The sequence below is a fragment of the Micropterus salmoides genome, unplaced genomic scaffold (assembly GCF_014851395.1).
Source record: "Micropterus salmoides isolate LMB-PRFRI ecotype aquatic unplaced genomic scaffold, ASM1485139v1 Ms_hic_scaffold_2, whole genome shotgun sequence".
NCBI classification, from domain to species: Eukaryota; Metazoa; Chordata; class Actinopteri; order Centrarchiformes; family Centrarchidae; genus Micropterus; species Micropterus salmoides.
The window spans coordinates 21,176,367-21,185,731 of NW_024041150.1; positions in this window are offsets into that span (position 1 = coordinate 21,176,367).

The following is a 9,365-nucleotide window of genomic DNA, read 5'->3' on the forward strand; positions in this document are numbered from 1 at the left end:
GAAGCAAGCAGATAGAGTGAACTTCAGTGGCATGCGTCGCCCACACCTAAACATGTTTCTATATGTGGGCCAAGCTAAACCAAAAACAAGGGATCAAAGAGATTCAATCAAGGTTCACTGTTCTTCAAAACCCCATACTAGGAGAAGATTATGATATAATTTGGTTGTCTATATTCAGCAGTGAAAAGTAACAGTGCATTTGTTTAAGTACTGTATTTAAGTACTGTATTTGTTGCATTTTGTGATACTTTATTATAAATGAATTTTTCTATTCCACATTTATATTTTGAGCATTTTACAAAGAATACATTTTAAAGGGTTCTTGTAATAGGTGATGTAAAAGGTCTAGTTTATTTGAAACTTATGCATAATGTGAAGTTCTGAATGCTGGACTTACTTAATTTTGGTGTGTGCCGTTTTGGTATTGCAACTAAGTAAAAGACTTTCCATTGTCTCAGTATATGAACCTGTATGGATGACACAGCTTAGTGCGGATTAAAGCAACTTTTGATTTTTAACATTGCTTAGAACAAATCTTTAAAGCAGTGTTTATTTACTTTTTGGCTACTTGGAGGCAATGGAACAAGATGTAAATTAAATATTGACACCTTACAATGTTGATATGGCAAATGGGAAGTTGCCGATTTACCCATACAATAATAACACCGCAAAATTAGCATTCATTTGGAGCAGTGTTTCTGTTCACCACTCTCCTTTAACTCAGTTTTTTGGTCTCCGCTAACTCCTCTCGTCAGCTGCTAAATGCTACTATATGTTTAGCTGGTCGCTTCCTTTGTTGTCTGCCGTTGATGCTGAGCAGGGAGTGCACAGTGTGTTTATCAGTGCTTTTTTTTTGCTGAAAGCAGCTGCCTGCTCCATCTGTAAAGGAGGTTGATGAAAGCGGTGACATTGAACCAAAGCAGTAAAGTTGCAGGCTAAAATAGCTAAAAAATTAGCTTAGAAAGATGCTAAAAGGCTCAGGAGAGCTGAGGATAACTGCAGAGTTGGGACTTAATTGTCTGTGGGTTTGTCACGGCCCCTTTCACACTAGACACAGTCATTTGACCTTTTGTAAATATAAGAAATTTCATTAGCAGCTTTAAAGTTTCCCCTCAGTGCTAATGAAGACAGTTTTAAAAATTCACTATTGAAAAATCTGTAAATATCTTGAGCCGACTTCCCAGTTGGATTTCCTCATCCTCTCTATTCCAGCAGCAGGCTTGGTCAGATAGTGGGAAGACAGGATTATACGGTCAACGCATCAATAATATTGTTATGACACAGCTCTTAACTGGTGATGGCCTCTACCAATTGAAACACGAAAAGCCAAGCTGTCGCCTCAGTCATCTGCTGAATCCCTCCTGCATCCCAGAGACACCGCTGGTTCCACACGCCTGCAAAAAACACTCATAAGGGTACAAACACTGGGATAACTTATCAGGGATTACTAGTCTACTGAAGGAGCATGCATAAACACAACCATTCAGCGCACTGCCATTATGCACCTTGGCGTGCATGCAACACACACAGGAAGGCAAAAACACACATACACACCTCCCCTCCTTGCTCGGTCCTCTCTCCGGCCCCAGGATTAGGGCAGAGGATTGTGCACAGCTGCTCCCCAACATCCCCGATAAAAATCAGGCAATTTCACAGTCAGTGGCATTCTTTCATCCCCTAATCCACACCCCGCATACAGTATAGATGAACCTCACTGCGATGAGAACAGGCTGTTCTCAGCTGACCCCCCCTGAGTCAATGTGGACACCTTCAATTGGCTATAGAGACACGGAGTGGTCAAACTGTAGGGTGCAGGAGCTGCAAGATGGAAGTGTCCGGTACAATGCTGTATATTGACCTTCACTTCCTTTTTATCCACTAATTAGATGATTTTATGTCGACCAATGGCCACCAGTCTTGCAAGCAAGGATTACAGCTGATAAAACAAAAAAATATTGTGATTTAGTGGATGGTGGGGTCTGAGATTCATCTAATATGTTGGACTTTCAAAATGTCAGTCAAATATAAAGTAAAGCAAGACCAATGGTTCTGGATTTATATAATTGTAAACTTTAAGAATGAGCTGAATTCACATTTTCACCTATATAAACAGCCCACTCCTAGTAACAGCCTTGACACCAGTAGACACTGTTTATAGAGACTTTATTTTATGCATTTCCTTAGTCATTGCATGCTGTTATTCTTCATAGCTTTCCCCCTTCTCAAGTCATTCACTTAACCCATTTTGTCTGACCCCAACCTCCATTTGCAGTACGATTCTTTACCAAAGTTCAAACAGGGGACAAAAAGGTACCTCACAGCGATCAGTAATGGGGGGGGGGGGTATGAATCAAAAGGCAAGGAAATGGAGTTCACTGTACAAACGTCGGGGGAATTTCAATGTCCGCTGATGCACAGAGGAGCTCTGTTTGGTCCTAGCAGGCTGTGGGGTGAAAAGAGCAGCAGCCACAGCAGGGTACATCTATTCTGACAAGTTCTTACAAACACTGAAAAGCACGAGCAAGGTCTATTTGTTTAAGAGGCAATAGACCCAGCGGAAGGATGCTGAAGCTTTAACAAGATAACAGGATAATTTTATGGTTCTGCTTTTGGACGACGTGAAGGTAATCAAGTAAAATGGAATGTTTCCCAGCAGTTGAAACTTGATTTTTTTTTTAAAACTTGCGGGAAGAAACACATTAGACACTGACTTATTTTAAGACTGTGTAACTATAACAAACTTCACTGGAAATAAAGTTAATCTGACTAGACTAGATGTGAATGAGGACAAAAGTATTCTGGAGAGATAGAAGCAAACCTCTGGTCACATCCTGAGTAAAATATTAAAACACATTTATCTCTTGATAAACTACTTGAAAGCACAGTGTTGCAGTCTTTTCCTCTCTTTTAATTTTGACTTACGAAGAAAGTGAAATTTCTCTCAGCACCTCGCCCATATTTCCTTTTTACATCCACTTGCTTTGAAATAGTTAATGGATGTAGATAACATTAACAATGTGCTTCTTTTTCGATCTAAGAGGTGAAATTCTGTTTTCCCTTAACCCTACACCACAAAGGTCAAAGGTCAGTGTCAGTTTCACAACTGCTCCCTTGGGACTGGTAGGAAACAGAACTTACATTACTATTGTGCTACTGATTATGAAACAAGGATGTGATGAACTTCAACTATATTTTAAAATAATACTTTTGAACCATGCAAAATCTCTTTATAAATATAAGAAATTAATAAGCAAAATTAGAATAAAAACTCATTCAGTCACTCATGTTGTTGGACATTATGTTGTTTGTTTCTCAATACTTCAACTTCCACTAACCTGTCTGTGGCTCTCAGCCCCAAGCCCACCAGTTCCTAATATTTAATTCTTCAGGCTCACAATTTTATAGTTTCATTTTTCACCTCTGTGAATTTCTAAATCAGCTGCGCACTGTAGTTTTTTGCCAACTTTACTCAAACAGGATTAAAATGCATTTGCTGGGGACTATTTTCCACAGCAGATTAATACACATTTGGTGTGTTTATGAGAATTAACAGCAGTAGGACAGTGTATGTAGGATCAAACTCAAATAAACCATCTTCATTACTGACGAAACATGTCACCCAGTGCAACAGTGTGTCTCATTAATGTGTTTTTAACAGTATTTGGACAACAATGTAGACATGTAGGCTTAGTTTCAACATTGGTAGGGACAAATTTCTTAAACTATATTTTTAAGATGACGAATTACACCTAATAGTACAGCTGCTGCCCAATAGGCCTTCGGGTTGTTTATTTGATTACAGTACTCCTGTGTGTACATGCTTCAATATTTACTCAGAACATAAACAAACAAATTATGTACGCCCACAATGTATTATGTTGTGCTGTCAGGTATTATCACTTCATGTATCAAGAGATCAAACTGGCAGTGAAAATACATCTCCACATGAGCATCTGAACAACAAAGACAACAGTCAAGGCGAAAGTGGTGCCACAGGTGTCGCTTACCCACTCGAGCTCCACGTTGGGCCTTGAACACCAGAGAGAAAAGCTGCACTGCTTTCAGACTGACTTCCATCTATCTCCTCTTTAATGATGGAGGAACAGCAGCTACATCCTGATTGATGTTGGTGAAGGCCAGCGGCACCAGGACTGATCCTCTCACCTCTCCCCGGAGCACGCCTCAGCCTGGCATCTGCTAAAGGGCACAGGTACGCCGTCCTGTGCCCTTGTCCCGCCCCCGCCTATTTGATCAGGGGCCAAGAGTGACCCCGCAGAGCCTGCCAAGAACCCCTGTCTGTGGGCCCCAGGCACCAGACTCAGGGGCCCACACTGGCTCCTCTGCTTTTTGAGGCTTTGGGAAGATTAATAGGCCTCCTCTGTAGAGCGCCTTTGTGAGGCAGCACCCAGGCGTGTTCAAGCTGTTGGGTTTGCAGGAGACGAAAGGAGCAGCGGCTAATTCCTCTGCAGGTCAGTTTGTCTGTTGCTACTCTGCATTTTCAATGACTCAGAAAGGTCACATCCGCACTGGATAAGCCAGCGCAAGAGCCCTACACACAGCACTGGCATCTTGAGAACGACATTTTTACTTTCTCTGTTAGAGCTTGAGCCAGGAAATGGCAGAATTTCTTGAATCCATCTTTATCGACTGCTGCGATCACGACCAAAAGCTGCTTTTTTGCACGTATAAACCCAGTGGATGATCCTGCAACCACAGCTGAACAATCATAGACACATCGGCACAATGCTGTTTACCACCAGTTTAATTTGGATTATAGATTAATGGTCAAACGAATGACAACAAACATGCAAATGTACATATCATATTTGCACAGCCGTTTTCAGCAGGGGGGTGCTAATCATAAGCAAATACGTGGGTCACCAATGGCGAGTGGGAGTCACCGCTGCGGCTTTGTAGCTCTATCTCATACAAACTCAAGCCATGCAGCTATCAGACGGGGAGGTTTTTCTCCTCACATACTTCCTTACAAACCTGCTGCAAATGCCAAAACCCAAGCCAAGAATTTCCTTGAACGTACTTTGAACTTTGAATTTAACAACCAGGAGAAAATGTTTTCTAAACTAAAAGTTTCAGGATTTTATGCAAAGGCTTTTGGCCTGAAACCATTTTAATGATTTTTCTTCTCACTCGGTTGCAGGTGAGGGCCTTTGATTCTCGACATGTCACGCCTCCAATAGTGCAGCCACCAATCTCTCACCCTCTCCCTCTCTCTCTCTCTCTCACCCACACAAACACACACACGCACGCAAGTACGCACGCACACACACACACACACACACACACACACACACACACTTCTGGCTGCTCCAGGTGCCAGGGTGTGGAAGGATCAGCCAATCCCAGCACTCGTCTGAAGCTGGATGGTGGCCATCGTGTTATTAAAAGCTACGGGTGAGCTTTGCTGCTCGCCTCTCCTCTGCACTCCAAACACTTTATGAAAAAATAACTTATGAAACAAAACATCGTTGGGTAGTGGGTAAGCTTCCCAAAGGGAAAAAATTAATTTGAGGTTTCTGTGAGTTGCCTAATAAGCCAATGCACTGAATCACTCTACCCAACCATTTGCATGAACTGAATAGGAATCAATTTATGGGTCATCGTTACACGATTGATGTCTCCATCTCGCCGCTCTCTGTGTCCAATGATAATCTTCAGTGATATTATTTCCATAAACATCATTATCGGATCGAGGCGTACTATGTCCTCACTCAGGACTACTGGGAGAGTTGAAGTGCCTTTGATGAGATGAGATCACATTTTAGAGGGAGCTGCCTGCTCTTTGCCTGTAGCCAAAAACAGCCTAATTGTGTTTTGTCCCATATGTGAATTATTATTAACAACGATTCATTTACTACACTTCCTTTGCCAATTTCCTAAATTAAAAAAATACCATGTTGAGATTTACAGCGTGCCCCCCCATTTTCAGTGCTGGCTTACAGCGTCACCATGGCAACTTCCAATCAGCAAGGATGGTAGAGCCTGCTGGCCGTGTGTTTGGCGCGAGGCTCTGAGAGGCGCAGGTGGAGCACATATGGAACAATGGCCTAGTGAAAAAAAAAAAGAAACACTCTGCCCGCCTGTATGTGCCAGCAGTGCCCATTTTAATCCCACCGTTACCTTCTAGTGCTCTCTGATGGAGACGTTCTGCTGCAATCACAGTCTCAGACTGCTGCTGGGCCAATGCCAGACTTCATTTGACAAAGCCAGACCCAGTGTGCTTTAGTAAAACAATGTCTCCAAGAGTTGTGGATCCACCATCTCTTGATTGTTTAGTGTGATTGTCTCGCTCTGTCCTTCACTGAAACATTGCTGACCTTGGCTGATCTTGAGAAATCAAGACAGATTTTTCTTCTTGATTCCAGTTTCATGAAGCTTTGTCATGTTTTTGGTAGCCAATATCCACCCTTATAGATATTTTACTGTATGTTCATGCCCACATATACATTGAGGCTGGCTGTTAATGACTTTTGTGCCTCATATGGCTAGTAATTGGGGTAGTAATGTTATGGAAATCACTAGCATGTGCAGTAAATAAATCAATCATCCAAGGGGCCTTATCTATCACTGCACATTTAAGCAGTCAGCTCCTATGTAGGTTAATTAAAGCACAATGGCCGAGGAGAGGACCTGGCACCCGTCCTGCTTATGTTTAAGCCTTCTCTAGGCCCGCTGGGCTGGAGCTTTCTACAGCCAGATGAAATTTGCCCATTTTATCCACCCCCATCCCCAGCTGAATACATAAATCATCTGTAAGTGCCTCAGCTTCATTGCTAAATTCCATGAACAATGGCGTTTGTCCACAAATACCACACATAATTGTTGGATACTCTTCAAAGCAGAAACCATGTTTCTTTGCACTTATCTAGGGGCATATAGCGCAGATTTTTGTGACTCACTTCATCTGCTTTTGGAACAAATCAATTAAGATGTTGTGCCACATCCAGCATGGATATTGGGTAAACTGTGCCACCACTGACTTGCTTTTATGTTTGGTCTGAGCTGTGAGATAAGAGTGAGTGGCATCTGTGTGTAGGGGAGGTTGGTTAGGTAACATAGAAATGTCAAAGCTCAATAGGCTATTGCAGATAAAAACTTCTCAGTGTTGGCCAGTAAAACATTAACACGCTACAGTAATGTGAATGCTTTTTTCAGCCACAACAATTTGAAATTCAGTAATTACAGTGCCTTTAAACTGGGCCTACAATCATACGTGTCATTTATACTGGGGACACTCTGGACATGTACCCACCACTTTTTGAAAGCATTTGATAAAAGTTTTGTGTTTTATGTTAAATAACACAAAAAACCCCACTACATTTAAAATGTGAGTGCTCAGGTCATGACCATCGGACTGTACAGTGTGAGCACGTAAATCATGAGCTTTGGCTTTACGTCGCAGACGTTTAACTTGCAAAGTGTGAGTGGAGTGGAATTAAACAACAACATTTCCCAGCTTCACCCAGTAACTCTGGGCGTGTGACTTGGGCTTGTTTGCTGAGTGCACCAGGAGTTTGATGGAGAGTTGATATGAATTTCTTCTCTGTGTGTGCAGAGGTGTGTAGCTTGATGCAGGTGCTGGAAGTCTAGGGAAACCTAACAGAGGACAAGTGCACACCCTGAGTAAAAGTTGTCAACTTTTGAGTTAGCTGCTTACTATTTTAACGTCTGGTATCTTTGCCTAGATTTGGTTGGTAAAGCCTCAGTCGGGAATCACCTGTTTTTGTTTGCCAGAGCTAAAATAACGTGAACCGCTGATGATCAGTAAATACATTCAAACTGAGGCTAGCTTCTTGTTAAACCACAATTTCTTGTTTTCTATTTCTATGTATATTAAATAGTGAAAATGACACGTGCTTGTGAAGGATTTCAGATTGTTTAAAGGTGCAACGTGTATGAATTTAAGAGATTTTAAGAGTTTAAAACATTAAAAAAATATAGTGTTTGGGAGACAAAAACTATCTTGATTCTTTCCACTGTTCATTTTGTGTTGTTTGGTGTCCAACAATCACCAACTCTGGTTTGGTTTGGTGGATGTTCTAGCTCTACTCACTGTCGCTGCCTCTCAGATATAACATGCCCTCCCTCTCTCTCCCGTTTGGTGCCTCCCATGTCTTCGTAGTGCCCTGACTCCCAGAGTCCACGGTGGAGCCACTGTAAATCACCTCTGTACTGTATTCCCTGTCTTCAAGCTAGCCTCAGTCTGTCTTGGAGGCTATGTTTAGTTCGGGTCTGGCTGTGTTCACTGGGAGCCTGCTGAGCCGGGGTCTGATGCCCATTCCCAAATCAGTCAGCTAATAGGTCCACTAAGTTAGCTAACTGAGCCAACTAGCTAACTGCAGTAAGCTAGTAAGTAAGATGTAATTTATTTTTTCAACACTGCTTATGCTTTACATTACACCATCACTAGTCATATATGGGCCCCTTTCATTTACAACCAAGTCCAAAACGAAAAAAGAGTTTTTGACTTGGTTTCTCATCTCTTCCCTGACAAGCTGGACCAACTGATTAATTACAATTGGAAAATTAATTTCATATCTCCTGCTCAGAAACATTTTTGTAGTATAAAACACAGTTAAGATGTTATACTAAGGAGCAATTAGAAAAGGTTTTGAGTCAACCTTAGCGTCATCCCAATTGTCTCTCTCACTCTGGGAGGATCAGAGAGGAGACACCAGGTCAATACAACTCCTTGTGGCCCTCGGCTGTCACTGATAACAACTGTATCTCATTATCCTCCTTATGGGGGCCACGGAGGTAGCGGCGACCGCAAACACCATCCTCCTATCCTTCCACGATAGGCCTTTCACAGACAAAAGGCACTCTCAAAAGTTTGAACCTAAGCCAACAGCTCTATTCATGTTGCCTTGTATGGCAGATGTCTCGGTGAGCCTATGGAAGGTTTATGTTGCTCATACAGACAACTGCAACGCAAGTCTTGAGGCATCTGCAGTGTGTGAGGAGTAGAGGTATTTTATTATTTGGTATGGATATGGTTGATTTTTCTGTTCATTTGATCAGCAAATATCTTTTCAGAGTAGTAGACAAATTGTAACCACCAAGGCAGAGTAAAAACTCTGGATCTTTGATCTTTGAATGGAAAGTAGAGATGATGCAGCAATTAGCTGATCAACAGAAAATGAATCAACGATCTTGACAAAAAAAATTTAATATATTTGGGTTTTGAACTGTTGGTCAGACAAAACAAATTAATTTGAAGATGTTATGTGCTGCAGGAAAGTGTGATAAGTATTTTGGGTTGGGTGGTAGGTAGGTGCTTGAGAGGAGGTTGTGTGACCCAAATCCTTCCTGTTTTGGCAGAACCTGGTAGATGCTCGATGCCTTCA